The following is a 12,188-nucleotide window of genomic DNA, read 5'->3' as shown; positions in this document are numbered from 1 at the left end:
ACTGTCTGCTTCTCATTTTGCTCATCAAAACAATTTCATTGTTACCCTTTCCCTCTCTTCCTCTCTTTGTTGTATTAACCCACTGTCTTCTGCCCCATACTTTCATTGAAAACACCTGGATACTCGTCATGAAAATACATAATGGATGCTAACCTCCTGTCTTATGCTTCTATATGATTTTTCCCAATGTAAATTATAAATAATTGTTACAGTAGCACAATTCTTAGGTGACATTCTGCTTTGCAAAATGACAACCAAAGTTCTTAATTTATAGACTGGTCATTCTTAGTTTAATTTTCTGTGTACAGAAAGCTGAACTGTCCATCCTCATGTAACTTCAGTTGGAATCTTAATTTTGTTTTAAAAATCTTAGTTATTTCTTGGAATAAGAATAAGCAAATATCAGTTGGTTCTTTCAAGAAGCACTCTCAAACAGGTCAATGGAGGATCAGAAAAAACTTAACAAGAAAGCTGTGAACAAAAATGTTGTTACTATTTTACTCAAGTATCACATATGAACGGCAGAAGCAGACAGAACTTCCAGGGAAGCACACCATCCTCCTACAGCCAATGAAGTGTATAGTTCTTCAGAAACGGAACAAATAATAATTAATTAGAGTAAGAAAAATCTGTATTTTATTCTTAATAAAAGCAGGTTACTAAACAACTGAGATCTGTAATGTCAGATTACCTGCCCACCTGAGACTATAAAAACATTGGAAAACTGTAATCATCAGTAATTTACATTTCTCAGTAACCTATTGTGATTTTTTTTTTTAAATCATCTCAAGTTTTTAAATACTGAATGAAAAAATATTTTTTGTCATTTTGTTGAATTTTGTTAAGGTCACAGAAAGCTTGTTAACCTAGTAACAGACTTTAAAATATTTGTGTGTGCTACAGTAGTTAATATTTATTAATCAGTTCATCAGTACAACAGAATTGGAAGGCACTAGAAAATGTGGGATGGGTTGAGTAGACATAAACTGGTATATGCTATGCTGTAGCTACATCACACTCAGCTTTTAAAGAGTAAAACAGGTTTAAAGAGAAAGAATCACAGGCTGCAGTTCTAGACTATAGCATGGATTTAAAGGACAGTAGGTGACCTTAAGATTCTTTGCAGCTTCTTCTATTCTTCTATTCCACAGCATTTTTGACATTAGAAGTGATTTTACCTTTAGGAATCAATTCAATGAGAGAGCCTGGGGACTACCAGTTCACTTTGTCTCCACTTAAATCGGGGTCGGAGAGGTGATGGCTATTATACACATTAGACTGGGAGAACCCTCTAAATGCTTCTTGGAAGTCAGCAAAGGGGAAGGACTTTTAAAGGCTGAGTGTCTTGCTGGCACAGACAATAGGATATGGCAGGTTTTAAAAGGCTCTGGCTGTGACAGATGCAATGGCACACTCTTGCTGGGAAAAAAAATGAAAGGAAATTTAAAGAAAGGCAAAGCAAGATAAGGCCAGGTAACATAAGATGGCATTCCTTCATCTACCTCCAGTAACATTCTGAAAGGTTAGTCTGGCACTTGAATCTCTTGTTTTCTTAGAATTAAAATAAACAAAATCAAATACTGCCACTTAAATTTCTTTGAACTTATGCACAGAACATTTCCAAGAAATATACCTCTCGTTTACTGAGGTTTAGAATTTACATTCTGAGAAGGCATGTAATTCTGTATTAAGCATTAGTTCAGGTATTTCAGACATGTTTAATTGACAAGATGGATGGTAAAAAACATAAAAAGCCAAAGGGCTTGATTAATCAGTGCACTTTATGCCATTGTAGACCATGCAACACTTGCCACACCTGAGAATTTGATTCACAACACTATAACAACTTGACAGAAGATCAGCAGAAAAAACTTATATGGCTACTAAAATGTCAGGTGAAAGAAATTCCAATAAAGCCATGCACATGAGAATGTTGTGGTCAAGCTGTCTTACCACACATTAGTCTTTCATGGTACATTTGTGCTGAATGACATTGAAAAGAAAATTTTCAGCCACTTTATTTAGTGCTGGGCATTGTAGAACCAGGTCTGCTCAAGGGCTTACAGACAACAGTACAAAGTAGGGAATTCCGTATTACTGGCAGTTGGTGCAAGCAGCCCATATAGGTAAGAAATGGGGAAAAGAAAAAAGTGAGGAAGTTGCACCATGATTTTTTTTTCCTGCACAAAACAGACTTGTTTAGGTTTTGTTATATGCCCAGCATACACCATGTTGCAAAATCATGTGTGGGTTTGGGGACAAGGCATGTGTGACATCATCTCACTTCCGAGTGACATTGCTAGTGTTTTGAAGAGCTGATGGTACTTTATCAGATAAGCAGCTATATAGTATGTCATGATTACACAGTGCAAAACACTGAGCTCTGGGAGTGCAAAGCCTGTTACTGTGCAATGTTTATCTGTTGCACTGCAGCAGTGTTTCTGGAACTGCATGTTGTGCTGGAGAAGCAGCAGCAGACTTTAAACACCAATTTCCTAAGCACTATAGAAACTGAAGCCTATCTGTCAGCAGCTGTGGAGCAGCCAGTGCAATATAGCAGGAGACATTAAGAACTGTCAGACTTCTAATCAGCAAAGCTGATGGACTGTATAAGGTGGGATATTAAAAACAGAGAGCTCTCTCCCAGTCTCTCAGCTGATATGAAATCTCATTTTGTCAGAAGGTTAACTAGAGGGATCAAATTAATCTCCCAGAAATTAATGGTTACCTGTGTTTTCCAAAGCATCTGGATAGTAAACCCTTGTTATACAAAAAGATAATTGTATGTCTCTTCCACAGTGAAGTTACTAGTAAAATTGTCAAGGCTTCCCCAAAGCCAGGTATATCAAGCCCCTTCTGAAACATAAGGCAGGCTCTAATCCTGCAGCACCCTTAAAGGTCCTGTCCCAGTCCTTCATAAATAATTTCAATGCTATTTTCCTGCAATTCTCCAGTTCTCTAAGTTGTCCAATAAGTTAGCTCTCAGAATACCTCTTTCCTTTACATGTTAAGAAAAACAAAAATTAAAGAAGTTGTACTTCTAAATAGCTTCAAATTAAGATAGGTTGCCATTAGTCCAAGCAAATCTGCTATGAACATAGTTGTTCAGTGTTCAATCTCCCTAGAAGACTTCTTTTATTATTCTTTACCCAGCTATTTATCCTCTCGTACAGATAACAGTACTGGTCCAACAGATCAGTAGAGGCTATGAGATTAAATAAAAGTCTCTCAGTAAGATATATTAATATATTCAAGATAAAGTGATACACTGGATAGGGATGCCATTTCTGTTATAAAAGCACCTTTCTTAATCATTGATGGCTAGCTGGTGTTTTCTGATAAGCAGTTCTTGACGTGAATAGAAGCTATAGTAGCATTATTGCCTGGACTTCATTTTCACTGAATTTAATCTCCAACAGTAGCTTTATAGTTTTGCAGCTACTGTCATTTCCTACGTTCATATTATTGTGTTGCTTCTTTCTGTAGAAAAACAAGTTAAGCAGGGCTGCTCTCCACCGTACATTGGGGAGCTAGACCCTGCTTGAATTCAGATGCCTCTGAGGGGAACCATTTGGGTGTAGCAGACCAATATAAATTGAGACAGACTTTTCTGTGTCTCAAGTGTGTTCTGTAGCCATTGTCAACTCCCACACTCTAACTCACACTTTTCAACATTTCTACAGAGTAGTAGATGAAAACTATAACTCACTTGAAAATTACTTTCTTCAGATAACTCTCGTTATTAGATTGAATCCTTTCTTTCTGCTTCCTTTTAGTTCATGCAGAATTGTTAGGTTCCCTGCTAATCTTATGCATAGCAGATACCACATATATTCAGCTCTTTGATAATTTAGCAATATAGAAAAGGCTTCAGTTGTGAAATTCTTGTAGAACTATATATAGCTCTATATAGCAAAAACAATATTATTTGGTTAGTATAATGAAATGATACATATTATTTTTATAACTATGTGCATTCCTCAAACAGATAATAAAAGATGCCATTTGAATTCAAAAATTTGTAACTTTGTTGTTCTTATGATGAATTTTTTGTTGGGTTGTGGTTTTTTTGTTTGTTTTTGTTTTTGCTTTTGGTTTTTTTTAGATATTTCCTTTAAGTGTCTGGGTATTTTATAATGTTATATTGTTACAAAAGACAGCACATCCTGTCCCAGTGTAGGTGGAGAATAACTGAGTAATATTCAAAGACACAATGTTGTTTTACAACAATCAGTTGTTGCTAGAAGAGGCTTGCATAAAGAACTGTGCAGAACTCACAGTACTTGAGTGAAAACCATGAAAAACCCAGCAGTAGCAGTGATTTTAAAATATTTAGAATAAAACCTACAGTGTTAAGTATCCACTAAACCAGAAAGGATTGCACATTCCTGAATATCTAATAATCATACTGAACAACTGCTGCAGGAAAAATACAAGATACACTGAAACCATGCCCAGAATGCTAAAGACAGAAATCTCATGACTGAGTTCATTATCCAGAGTAAGTACTGTGGTATGAGAAACTTCCACTGAATTCTATTCAGAAGTCAAGATTATCTGTTGAATTGTAGTAGATGAAAAAGAATTCTTCTCCTGAATTCTTCATCATCACCTTTAAAAAGAACTGATTGATTATTTGCAGTGTTCTATTGTTGAAGAAAGTCCTAAAAGGGTGTAGAAATTATGCTGCTAAAGTAGGAAGTGCTATAATGCAATGTTTTGCTTGATATTTGGATGTTGTAGGTGATAGCAATATGGAAAAATACATATTGCCCTGGAAGAAAAATTCCATCTGTAGTAATTTCATGGAAATAATCCAGACACCTCATAAAGATTTGTTTGAAGAATATTTACTTGCTGAATGGTCCATATAATTTTCAGTTCATCTAGGCAGCAGCTGATGGCATGCTGAAGACAGAAGATAATGTTGGCACACACAGAAAAGAAACCTAAACCAAACCAAACCAGAAAAAAACCCCAAACCCAAACCCAAAACAACAACAACAACAATAACAACAACAAAACAAATAAAAAACCAAAAACCAAAAAACAAAGCCTGGTCATTTTCAATCTATATTAAAAGTCCTTGAAAACAGAAAAGCCTTGTTTTATCACTTCTGAAAGAAACAGTCTTGATTTTCATGTAGTGGTTTTCCATGGGAGTCAGTAAGAGATTAAGCACACCCTTTCAGTTAATCAATTAATCAGTTAAGAACACCCTTAGGAACAATGCAGAAACACTTTGCCAAAAATGGCAAAACCCAAAGAGAAACTTATTCAGATCTGTTTTGTATTCTGATTTTTTTTTCCTGTCCTTCAGGAATACATTTTACTATCAGAAAATAAATTGATGACAATCGTTTTCCTCTTTCATAAAGTGGATGCAATTTTTCTGAGTGAAAAGAACAGATCTGTAAGATTCAAAGAGCAATTTTTCAGATACTAATCAAACACATGGGACAAAGATGCAATGGAAGTCCTAAGCAATTTCTTCAAATATTTTTAGACAAGTTGGTGTCAGCCAAAACCAAACCCATCCCCAGGAATTTTTTTATAAATTATTTTCTTCAGAAAGTTTTCAAAATTTGGATGTTAAAAAAAATAAGCTGTTGACATGTGGAATGCTAGTGAAGTACGCAAAATTATAATATGAAAATTACTACCATGCCTTACATTTAAGTTACCAGATGTATATATAAAACCAAAGAAATAATTGTTCAAAGTTACTTTAAAAATGAAAAATATAAATTAGCTAGTTGAATTATTTTATTTTTTTCTTTATTTTTATAAAGTTACTAGGTCACTTAGGCAACCTTTTGAAAAAAAAAATTGAAAATTTATTCAGTTAAGTATAAATGACAACAGAGCAAAGAAGTTTCTTTTATGAGACTAAAAAAATTGAAGAAAATGAACATTTGCAAGTAATTTGGTGTAAAAAATATCAGTATCAGGCTGTCCTGAATATAAAAAAAGAATCAGAATGATTGAAACTTTTTTTACTCCAAAGATGTATGTGCAGTTTAGCATCTAAAATATGAGCAGTTTTTATCCCAATATTAGAAAAATGAATTTATTTTCCAGAATATGAAACTAGTAAAAATGAAAAATTATGTTAAATCATAAATTTGCAATTTTCCTGATACTGAGCAAACAATGCAAAAATCCTTCAAAATCCTGAATTAAAGACCTTAGCATGAAAAGGACATAGCACAGGATGTTCTCTTACAGATGATCAGCAAGGACTCTGGTACGAATTACAAATTTGTTCTTAAGAACCTTTCTAGAAACATTCTAGAACCTTTCTTTCATGTGGACTTTTTCATGGTAGTGGTATTTCAGAGAAATCCAGCAGTTCTCCAGTTTGGACATCTATGCAAAAGCCAAACTGGATTTCACAGTTCTTCAGGCAGCAAAATGTCTGAATTTGAAAAGAAGAGTTTTAGTAGAGTAATGGGAATATTTTCTTGTTTTGGTTGGATACAAAGTGGATGCAGAAATCTCCAGCTATTCTCCAGATGACAGTAAGTGATGGAAAAAGGAATGAATCCTGACTCTCTCATAATTTTCAGCTTAAAAATGCATGTGTACGGTGCAGTGAAAAACAGGCTTTACCCTTCAGAACTGCAATAACTGGCCAGAATCTCCTTCCTCTGAGAAACAAGAACACAGAAAGATGTCCAGTGGATGAACATGTTTTAACTGTTCCTTATACAGGACTTAGATGGAAACACCAGCATCATTTTCATAAAAGGCTACTTAAGTCTGTCATTCAATGAATACAAAATAATTCTGGAATTTTCAGGGTTTGATTGTTGGATCTTTTCAGGGTTTTACTGGGGCTTTTTGGTGTTTGGTTTTTGGTTGTTTTTTTGGGGCAGGTTGGTTGTTTGGGTTTTTTTTTGCTTTATTTGTTGTTGGGGTTTTTTTTTGTTTTCTTTTTTAAGTAAGGACTCATTCATTGAATTGGTGTACAGGAAGTCTGGCCTATGCCTTCCATGCTGCAGCCATATTCGTGCCCCTTAGCTTGCAATCTAAACCAGGATAAAGGGAATTGAAAACAAGAAAAGAAGCAGAAAGGGAAAAAAAAAAGCTCCATTTCAGCTTAAATCACTATGATATTAAGTTTGTTTTATGCTCTTGCTATGATTAGGAGTAGAGTTAGTATTTTTTCAAGGACAGTATTTAATTTCTTTTCATTCCCTTTATGCATCTCTCTCTCTTCCTCTCTTTCTCCCAGAATAAGTAGAGGAATGCTGGGAGGGAATGGAGCACTGCAAATCCCAGGGTATAAATAGCTCTGCCTGAGCCTAACAATAACTCTGCTGCCACTGACACAGAGCGGAGCAAAGGCAAGAAAATACTGTAACAGTATTTGTCATGCTTGTCAGGGGGAACACTTTCCTACCTAAAATATTGTGAGCAGAAATGTGTGTCAGATGATTAGGTCAATTTTCTTGAGCTTGATACAAACAGTTTCATGGTGTCTGCTCATGCTAGAAATGCTCTTCTCTCTTTTGACGGTCATGTTATTTCACACTTATTAAATAATATGTCCATAACTGTGTCACCCAAATTCAACTGCAGCTGCTCTGAGGCTCAAGATAGCAAATTAAAATTCTTAATGAGATAGTCTAGGTAAATGACACTTGGTGCTTGTTTTGCTTCCTCCAGTGCAGTGATTGAAACACTGAACACAAAGAAGGGATTTGGGAGACGATTTGAGATTTTTGGAAGCTTTACTTGGATGTGGTGCCATGGAGAAGATCAGGTAGAGACGGGGAAAAAACAAAAGGGGCAGACACAGAGTGAAGATGATGCTCATAAAGCAAGTTAGGAAGCAGGGAAACAAAATATTTTCAATAATCAAGTAGATGAAAAGGTTCCAATGAACTACAACAAGAAACAGTAATAAGTGATTCAGAGGTTTCATGCAGAGCAAAAAGATATTTCTTTTTTATATAATCAAAAAGAAAATAAAGAGGAAAGAAAGAAACCATAAAGATCTTTAAAAAAAATCATCAACAACAAAAAACCCAACTCCAAACCCATTTCTATAATAGGAGGCTTCTCTAGAGAGAATGGTGGAAGTGAAGGAACTTGTGAGACTGAAAAACAAAAGGCAAATGACAGAAATACCCTCATGAGGGTCAGAGTTCATTGCAGCTTCTGCAGTAGCAGAAGGGAAAGACTCACAAGGGTCTGATCAATTAAGAGGATCAAAAGGAGTCTCATTATCAGTAGAGACTAGAAGCTTAAAAATAAGGAGAGAAGGGGAATAAACAGACAGGAAAAGGATGAAAACGCTGTAAAGGACATAGTTCAGAGAGGAGAAAAAGGCGGCTCTCTGTTCATCAAAACTGTGCTGTAAGTAATGTGAAGACTCATGAGTTATTACTGAAGGAAAAGTGAATTTTTTCCCATGACCTACATATTATGAATCAGATACCTGATGCTATTTAAGTCCTTCAGTGGAGAACAAACACTAATCCATACCACACCGACCCTTTAATGTTTTTCACGAATGGCAGCACTCAAATCCAGAAAAGTGGTCTGTAGCATTTGTCTTCTACTCTGGAGGAAACCGCAAGAAACAACTTTGCTGTAAATTATAACATGCAAATGTCTAATATCAGTAAAACATATGTCTATGTAACTATGGAAACTTGTTACTTTTTGCTACAAGTTTTTGTGGAATTTCTTTGATAGATTACCACTGTGTGTTGCTATTAAGACAAAGTCTGGGGACAAGGAATGAGGTTTAAATGAGACTAAATGAAGTTTTTTTAAAGTGATTTTGTGGAGGGACACCTATGCTTCCACAATAAGAGCAGCCCTATCACCAACACCACTTGCAAGAGAAAGTAAAAAGATTCTCAGAGAGCTGATAGCTAACAGACAATGTAAATGACAATTTTAGTCTTGTGTTAAAAGGAAAATTGAACAAGCAAAGTGAGTGGCGCTTTCTTAATTAGATTTTAAAGATATTTATGACAATGCCACTCAAGTCAAGATTTGCATTTTAATATCTTTCTGGCCATTCTTGTCAGTTTTTTCATGACACTAATGCATGAATAAAATGCTGTTTTGTGTTCCAAAACCAATTCATTCTTTCCATTTTATTGCACACTCTAATGACTATTTTATTTATCTATATTTGTAGACAGGCCCTTTTTTCAATCTCTGTTGATTTAAAAGAAAAAAATACATTAAATAATTTTCCTGAGTCTAAAATTCCCAGTCAACTTCAAAAGACTCCTATAGTGTTCTTCCTGTCACTTAGCACAATAATACTATTTTTCAGACTCTGAAAAAGGTAGCAAGGCATCTCCAGTTTTAAATTCATGTTACTAAAATAGGATTTATTGCTCATCACTTTGCTGCTACTTAGCATTCAATCTGACAATCTGGTCACCTCACCTAATTTTGGATCAACTGCAACCAGCGTGCAGGTCTTTATGTAAGCTAGTTACCAGCCTCTACTTATCTGCTTCTTAACTTTATTAGGTGTTTAGGATGAGAAGAGTTATGCTTGTTTCCTTTTGATGAGAGCCACTCGCTCAGGTTATCTCAGCTGTAGGCATCTACACTGTAGACACGTACATGTTGTCATCACCATCCTCAGAGTCTGCTAAAAAACCAAGGTGTTATGAGTCTTGAGGGCACCAAAATGCCCCATTGGCCCTGCCCAGCCCTCAGGTGGACCCTCACCTGTGCACCCTGCCCATGGACCAGGATTCCATTTCAGCTCAGCCCCAGGCCATCAGTCCCTGCCTGAGTGGGGCAGCAGTGGCCAGTTCCCAGCCCTGTCTCCAGGTGTCTTTGGCTACAGCCTTCCTTCCAGCTCTGTCTGTGCTCTCATCTCCTCCTGCTCCTGACTGCACTCCCTGGATGGACCTTGAACCTGACTCACCACTTTGACAGGGGCTATTGTGGAGTCTGTTACAAGCACCCAACTCTGCTCATTCTGCTCAGGTGCTGGAAGACATTGCCCAGTCAGTAAAGTCACTGTCAGTGCAGGGATCATTCACAGTTCTGTTGGACTTCAGGACACTTCAGGATGAAGTGCCACCCTGCTTAGAAAGCTGAACTTGTCTCTCTGAATACTCTCAGTATTCTCTAGTCTACCCTCAATTTTGTTTTTAAGATCAAATATCTATCTGCATGGTGCTCTTGCTTATGGAAGTCCCACAGTGTTAATCCACAGGATATTAAAAATTTCCTCCTCTCAAGTACATGTAAAACCCACGTATTTCACTGACATGGCCAGAAAATAGAGAGGTTTGCCTTCCTTGTTCATATATGCTACTTCTACTTTTTAAAAATGAGTCTTACTTATTCTTAATGATCATTCAATGACCTTTGAAATAGTCACTAACTACAGTACTTTTACATCAAGACTGCTTACAAGATGCTGTATCTTTCTTATATAAATACAGGTTCTTCTGTTCCAGTTGTAGATAATAAGAAAAAAATCTCATTTCAGGTATTTCAAGTGAATTTTCTTTTTGTCATCTAATTCATCTCCCTGCCACTGCACAATTGTTCTCCACAATGTATTTTCTAAGAGCACCTTGATGTATGGTGTCTTCTATTGTAACTTTTGTGCTACTATCATTCATTTCCTTTATTGCAGAAGACAAAGACATTTTATTGGCATGCTTCTTTCACTTGTTTTTTATCTACTAACTTTTTCAAATACAAATCCTTCACAAACTTTTCTGGAGTTTAAATAAGGATTTTGGTATAGATGACTGTCTCACAGTTAATTTGGTTTGCCCCATCCCTCAATTACGTGTTGTATTGTCTATTCTAAATTCCATTTCTACACCTTTTGTAGTGTTGTGGTGCACTGAAGTGAATGCTAAAATCTCTGTGAATTTACTGATGATTTAATCTTGTTTGCCTTCAGTTCAACAAAGTATTCCTACATTAGCTTAAAATAATAACCCCATGCTTAAATTTAGCAAAGTACAATGTATTCTATGACTGAAGCTTCTGTATGCTTAACTAATTGTTCAAGCAAGGAACTGCATATGCTGCTCAATTTCCATCAAATCTCCTATTTCAAACTATTTGACGAAAAATAATGAGTAAACTATTTTTTGGCCATCTATGTTACTGCTTAATAAAAGAGTTAATAAAAACTGTTTTATTTCTTTGCAACACTGATATATATTAATGGATATACTGTGAGGAATTTATATAATGTTGTCTCAAGGCCTATAGGAAGAAGAAACAAGTTGAATCAAGTTTTACCAAGTCTACCTGTCCTGTTCACTGGGCAACTTGTAAAAAAACTTCTACCTTGTAGAAAAGTCAGTGTTCAACATTCACATTTTACCTCCCTGAAGATTAAACTCATGTCTGTTTAACAACATCATCTCCCTCCAAACATACATTCCTCAGTTACTCAGCATCTCAGTGGCAACACCTTGTTGCTTTTTATTCTTATGGCAGATACACGTATATGTATACTTGGCATACTAATATATCCAGGTAAATCCAGGTGGTTTGGAGTTATGTGATGGGTGGACCTGAGTTCAGCATTTCAACAGAGCCCCTCCCAGCTCTTGGGAGTCCTGGAGAGATTCATCAGCATAGGACAGTCCTACACAATGCCCACAGTGCTCAGCTGAGATGTAATCAGCTATGGAGTGAGTTCATCTCAAACGAGAAGAATGCAGCAATGGACCTTGGGACCCCCAGCCACTGTCCTTCATTCTCTGCGCTGAATTTTCTTACAGATTTTTATGTAAAAGAGACAAAAGTGCTAGAAATTCAGGCAGGGCTTGATATCTCTCCTAAAAATTACTTAAAACTTCTATCCAATAATTTTCATGGGTCATGAAGAGCGAGCGATTTTGATGATATATGAGTGGCAAAAGGAATACTGGTAGGGCTTTTTCCCCTCCAGTTTCTGGAGCACAGTAGGTAGATCACTCCTGTGAATGAGGTAGTAGAAACCATGTTTGTTGACTTGGGCTTGATCTTTTATTTTTTACTAACTATATAATTCAATGTAATAATTCTAACAAGACTCAAAGTATCTTTGAAGAGGGCACTTATTTCATAAACTTAATCCAACAACTGTTATTACTTCTTGTGGCACTGTGAGATATGTTAAACAAGAAAATTACAAAGACAAACAAAGAAAGCTTTACCCTTGAGCATGAAATTCTACATCTTTT

The 12,188-nt window shown here is 36.0% G+C and overlaps 1 protein-coding gene across 2 annotated transcripts in view; it reads right to left on the bottom strand.

The window, feature by feature from the left end:
- The window catches only part of STS (steroid sulfatase), a 123,224-nt gene that overhangs the window by 20,649 nt on the left and 90,387 nt on the right, over positions 1 to 12,188 (bottom strand). The gene's annotated exons all lie outside the window — the stretch shown is intronic.

Source organism: Sturnus vulgaris, chromosome 2, assembly GCF_052056855.1.
Source record: "Sturnus vulgaris isolate bStuVul1 chromosome 2, bStuVul1.hap1, whole genome shotgun sequence".
NCBI lineage: Eukaryota > Metazoa > Chordata > Aves > Passeriformes > Sturnidae > Sturnus > Sturnus vulgaris.
The sequence above is the reverse complement of the archived record's forward strand: the minus strand, read 5'-3'. Positions and strand labels throughout refer to the sequence as shown.